Raw genomic sequence first — 6,498 nt, 5'->3', positions numbered from 1 at the left:
CTCATAAGTTAAAAATACTTCATTTTTTCTATTTTTTGCGAATTAACCGGCCCCCCACTCCCCCCCCCCAGATGGTCAAATCGGGAAAACGACTATTTCTAATTTAATCTGGTCCGGTCCCTGATACGCTTGCCAAATTTCATCGTCCTAGCTTACCTGGAAGTGCCTAAAGTAGCAAAACCGGGACCGACAGACCGACAGACAGACAGACCGACAGAATTGGCGATTACTATATGTCACTTGGTTAATACCAAGTGCCATAAAAACAGAGGGAGTTGAATCCAGCCTTTCAGACGGACCAATGTTTTTATAGGAGGATCATCCCCAGAACAGCCGAAAACGGTCATCGGTGAGTCAACTAGTCCAAGCAGCAATAAAATTTAAAAAGAATCGACCTAAGTAACAGCGACATAAGTAACAATTCAACAGAACGTAATATACGAAATACATCATAAACACACACAATTACTCATGGAACTAATAAATTTGTAAAAACTAAATTTAAATGTATTATGAATGAATTCAATTATTTCATTTACAATGCACGCTACTCATGTTAGCTAACTCTCGTTCAATTTCCATCTATATTTTTTACTCATACCGCAAAGATTAACTTAAGACTCATTTGCATTGGGATTCTACTAGCCAGGATTTGGCTAACAATAATTTTGGCCAAAAGTAAAGTGCTATAATCAGTTGAAAATTAATTTGTTCACAATAGATTTAGCTATAGTCTAGAAATAGATCTAGCCAAAACTGAAGTTCCATCAATCTGAACTAAGTTAAAGCTGAGCCAATCAGATTTTTTTTCATAATTGCTAATATCTAAATCTTACCCAGATTAATAACAAAAGATCTTATAGTTTACTAGCTGTTGGGGTGGCGCTTCGCGCCACCCCAACATAACTCAAGCAACTTCTCTTAACTCAATATCATAACTCAAGCAACTTCTCTTCTTTTCAAAGCCAATAGATTTTACCCGTTATTCAAGCCAAGGGACGGTAAGTTTCATATATAGGGGGTTTCGAACAAGGAGGTTCTAATAGTGTACTTTTTGTTTTAATCTGAGACTATTTTCAGGAGTTATAGTCTATATTTCTTATTATCGGACGTGATCATCTCTTACTATTACAAATAGGGTCTAAATTAATCAGATTTTAATTAGCCTGACCCCCAGTATTATTTACGATACTAATTACATCAAAAGGTTTATTTTTGAGCTCGCTAAGACATCTCTCACGGCTTAAAATATTGACAAAAGTGGGTTTTACTTGGAGTCCATTTAAGTCACCAGATGAACAAAAAAGAAATCTTTATTTAAATTTATTATAAGAGAAAAACCTATTCAAGGATAACAAACACATCTATATCTTACCTTAGTATTGGATGTGATCTTCTCTTACTAGGTTACTAGCTACCACTGCAACCTGGATAGAGGGAAAATGGAATTACAAGAAGTGAAATACTAGCAGGAGCTATTAGAGTACTGCTCAAGAAAATTTGTACGACAAGAGAAAAAGGTACTACATGACATTTGAGATACAGACAAAACACGAGATAATTACGAAATTAATTACCTTCAGTTAATAAATTATCCATTACGAGTGGTGATATCTGATGTGATATGTGATATCTGGTGGTGATATCACAAGTTAATACCGTCTTCGGGACGCACTGAGTTTCCATATTAAAAATCTTATTGTTAATGAGCCTTTTGCAGGTTTACTATATATCTAAAATACAACACCGATTTTTTTTAACGAAAAATTAACCAAGTTCTATATTCATTGAATGCTCTATACACAAATTTAATTAAAAATGGCCTTACGAAATATTATAAAAAACCAAAAGATATCAACAAAGAACCTGTCACAAATAGACCTATAAGATCAGCAGCGAAAAAAGCTAGGCTGGCATTAGAAACGTGTTTTTAAATCACATTCTTTCATTTAAATGAATTGCCTCGTTTCATAACAATTTATTTATCAGTCCTGGTTGAACTTCGCTGAGGTAAGGATGCTGGGACAGTTTTGAAAAACTGTCCATTTTAGTTTTATTGATTTTATTCCTCTTCTAAGTTGTTTTTTCTTATTTGTATTGCTGAGGATGGCCCTTGGACATAGGGCCGAAACATTCATTCTCATTTGTTTCCCACTGTCTGAAAAAAAAATTCCCTAATGTTCTTCTTGTTTTTGGCGTTAGTGGGTACTTTTTATTCGAATTATAAAATAATCTTAGTTTTTTCAATGCCCGCCCCCCTAATAAATTTAGTCACGGTGGCCAATGGCTAACTTCAGATTTGCGAGTTGGAACCACCTGTTTTGTCCAAGTGTTCTAAATTCAAAATTTAAGATTTTTCAAAACAGGCGGGTGTTTATTGGTCAACTTCTATGAAATTAAGAGGGTTAAATTTTCCAATTCAAAAACTATTTGGAGTAATAGTATTATATTTAATAGGATTAATATTCAATATTATGTTTTAATATTAATATTTAATATAATACAATATAATAATACTAATTGTAATAATTAATATTTATAAAATTTATTTATAATTTAATATTATATTACAATTTAATAATATTTAATATAATATTAATATTTAATTTTATTTGTATAACCATTCGAAAAGATTGGGAGACAGCAACAAAAGTTAAAGAGCAATTGGAAAGTTTTGAGGAGTCGGGCAATACAGAAGCGAGTCAAATATTTGCCTATGTGAAGAGCTAGCAATGGTATAATCGGGTGACCGATAGAGCTGATTTCACAAGGCTATATAAAATATGGCTTTCACCATCAGATTTAGCACCTGATAGAACTAGACATGTGATTAATTTGAGTCCGAATGAAATAAAAATAATAATGGAGAACTTAACATAAAGGGCAGTCCAGGCTTGATTGATGACGTCTAGGCAAACTGTGCCAGAAACTTCGTCTATATTTGGATGATATACTTTATTCATAAATCCAATGGATGGGGACTTAAAAGGATTATGCTCTGGCAAGTGCACTCGGACCTTCCGGACTCCCCCTTCATATGAAGCTAAGATAATTGTAAATAATAATGAATGTGACAAATTAACAGAACTATTCCAGAAACTATTAATGATGACAAAGATCTACCAGTTTATGGCATTGGAAAGAATAAAAATAATAGATGAAAAACAAGATGGCCATAAATTGCATTAAGAGAGAGGTCGGAGGTATAAAAAGGAGATGAGTATTAGAGACATTTCTTTATTTGTTTGGAAAGAAAAAAGAGCTGTTAGATGCAACACACAATAATGGACATACTTGCACATATAAGGGGTTGTGGGAGAATTCTTCAAAGAACGGATCTAAAGAACCTAGGGCAAACTGAGAAACCACAGGCCCACAATACTTTTGGGGGAGTAATCCCCCATTAAAATAATTTTGGACTCTCCCTAAATATCAATGCAGCATGATACATTAATTCTAGGAAACAGTAAATTAACTTGTTTACGAGGTTGGAACCATGATAGGTTCTTCAAAGTATTTACCAGTTTGACCTTTATTCACCAACATAACGATAAACATAAGTTTAAATAGGGATAAAATCCTTTTAATAGACAGTGACAAATTTCACGAAAATACTAAGTCACATATGCAATGACAATCATCAGTAGCAATACCGTCATCAGTAGGAGTATTACTACTAATGACGATCACTGCATATGTGACCAAATTATCTTGTATTTTTGTGAGATTTATCACTTTCAATTAAAAGGATTTTATCCCTATTTGAACTTTATTTGTTTATTTCTGGATTATTTGTTTATGTAGGTTAGTCGTGCACCCATCTTCGCTGTTTTAATTATCCAATAGACTCTCCTTAAAGTGGATCTCTTAGATATAGTCAGGAAAAATGAAAAGATCTCGCAGTGGAAATTTTGTAGAAGTTTTAATTCCTTTATCGTGCCAAAACGACCTTCACTTCATTAAATATGAATAAAGATGATAACTTATATTCTGAATTTACTACGTGATTATCATATACTAATAATTTTCACCAATGAATGTGATTTTTTTTTTTTTTACTGTCGGTTGTAGATTTGATCTATTCGTTCTTATTTTTAGGTACTTGATTCGGGCGTGGAAAAACATGTCATTCTTGATGAAAATAATGAACTGTGGAAAGAAAACCGACATCTGCACTTTGCAGTAGTTTCGAAGTAAGTCTGGATTGAAATATTAACCATTTGACTAAGTAATAATTAACTAAAAAGTGAATAACTATAAAATAACTAGCTTAAGTAACTGAACTAATTATATTAGTTATTTTAGATAGTTATAGAAACAACTCTCTAAAAAGTAAAATTAAGGCTCAAATAACATCAATAAGATGTTTGACATTCTGTCTTTGAACAGTTTCCTTTCTATTACTTTGATCCTTCGGATAACCCGAAGGCTGTTGCTACAGAATATTCAGACTTCACATAGTAAACCGAAAGGAGTTTTTCTAACGTATTAATCCAGGCCGTATCAAGGGGTAGGTTAGGGTGTTTGACCCACCTCCTCATTCCAAATGTTTTTCAGACTCGTAAAAACGCAGCAAAAACGAATATAAAAACAGACCGCCTAAGATTTTTACAGTCTGTCCCAAAAATTCGACATATTTTGAAGTGACGTGCCTGTTTTTATGTTTTCCTCGATATAGACTTATATTCATATTCCCTTACTTGTTCTATTGGCTTGGTTACAGTGAAAATTACAACCTTGTAGTTCGACCATTCAAAAAAAAAAACAGAATTTGGCCTAGCAGGGCCAGTTGTGACCACCTTATCAATGTATAGACTTTAGCCAAAAATCGTCCGCACTGGGAAACTCATCCTTTTTTTTACCAGATAAATGTCCTTTTTCTCTTTATTATGAATATTCTTCAGATGCTCTTTCAGTGAATCGATTTTTCAAGCTTTAATTTGACAAAAATTATATTGGCTTATTGCATTAGTGTTTCTCTATGAGTGACCATACCAGCTGACTTGATCCTTTTTTTACTTATTTTACTTTCTTTCCATTGTCAATTGGAGCTACAAACGCTGATGGACAAAGGTTTGTTCTTATTAATCAGCGCTGGTCCTTGAAAAGAGGTGACTTTACCTTATCTCCATTGTGCTATTTCAGTGAGTTCATTTCATATTAAGCATCTAGTGACATTGTGTGTAAGTTTTAACCTGTGTTGCAGTCTAAGGAATAATTTTTGTGTGTGTAACTATGGGGAATTCACTATCTTTAAAAAATTACATCGGTAAAAATTTGGGGACAATACCCGTATCATACTTATTTGCTACAATATTAGTACAGGCCTAGAATGCCAATTAGATTCAGAGGTTACGCAAGATTAATTGCTATTTAATAGGCAGTTTTAAAGTTAGTATAATGTATCTGCAATTTTCAAAATAAACACAAAAAATGCTAAATAAAATGGGTCGTCAAAAGAGCTTTGGATAACCAAGCTGTAACCCTATTTAAATAATAAAGCCCAAGCTGGCTTTGCGGTCACACCTAGAAGGTTCAATAGATTTCCAAAAGTCAAAGAGGCTGTTTTAATAGTCTATATTCATTCTTTCAGCGTATTCTCCCCCCCTGAAACTTTCTCCCCTGGAAAATTTCACCCTGTGGAAATTCCTCCTCTCCCAGGCCGATCCCCACCCATGCTCCTCCTGAATAATTCCAAATGCTTATTAGTAGGTAAATTGAAAACTATTTATTTCTGTTAAAGTAAATTTACCAATACTTGTAAATTGGTTGGAAGTTTCCCTCTTTTTTTATTTATCTGCTTGAGAATTCAAATATTCGATTGTAAGTAAAAATTTGAACAAGATATGATTGTTTAGCCGCCATTTTCTATGAAGAGTAGTTTTGTTGTATAAGTTCTTAATATTCAATTAATATTTTAATATAATTAATAATAAATCAGAATTATACTAAATTAAACTATTTAAATTATACTAATTAAACTGCAGAAGTTAAACTAAGCTAAGTTAAACAAGCTTGAAACGCAAGTAATTAAGCAAAGCAGTTCAAAACCATAAGGGTAGAAGTAGGTTCACTAAGGTCAGTTTTGGCCCAAGATTTTTTTTATCTTTAAATGCTTCTTCTTCATCTGCCTCCTTGGTAATCAGGTTAATTTTAGGTATTCGTTATTCTTTTATTCTTTATCATTTACTCTTTTTATTTGTCTATTCTTTATTAGACGTTAGTTATTCTTTTTTTGAACTCTTCGCTTCAAGATTTTCAATTTTTTTTTTTCTGTTCTCTTTCAGGTCTATTAACTTTTATTCTGTGATTTGAGTTATAGATGGTGCTTAAACACAATCACAGGACAACAGTATAGACTACTCTGGATTCAAACTCAAATGCAATGCCCCTACAGATGCTGTATTCACAATGCTCCAGTATATTCAGAATGCTCCATTACTAAAGGAAGATACCATTTTTGTATCCAATCATGAATAAAATTAAATCAGTTGCATT

At 32.8% G+C, this 6,498-nt stretch overlaps 1 long non-coding RNA gene across 1 annotated transcript; it reads left to right on the top strand.

Moving 5' to 3' along the window:
* Positions 1-3,875: 3,875 nt before the first annotated feature.
* Positions 3,876-6,496, top strand: LOC136042012 (uncharacterized). The gene is made up of 2 exons (XR_010621148.1): positions 3,876-4,193; positions 6,288-6,496. It is a non-coding gene; the product is annotated as an uncharacterized LOC136042012 (long non-coding RNA).
* Positions 6,497-6,498: the final 2 nt, after the last annotated feature.

This window comes from Artemia franciscana, unplaced genomic scaffold (genome assembly GCF_032884065.1).
Source record: "Artemia franciscana unplaced genomic scaffold, ASM3288406v1 PGA_scaffold_55, whole genome shotgun sequence".
Classification (NCBI taxonomy): Eukaryota; Metazoa; Arthropoda; class Branchiopoda; order Anostraca; family Artemiidae; genus Artemia; species Artemia franciscana.
The sequence above is the reverse complement of the archived record's forward strand: the minus strand, read 5'-3'. Positions and strand labels throughout refer to the sequence as shown.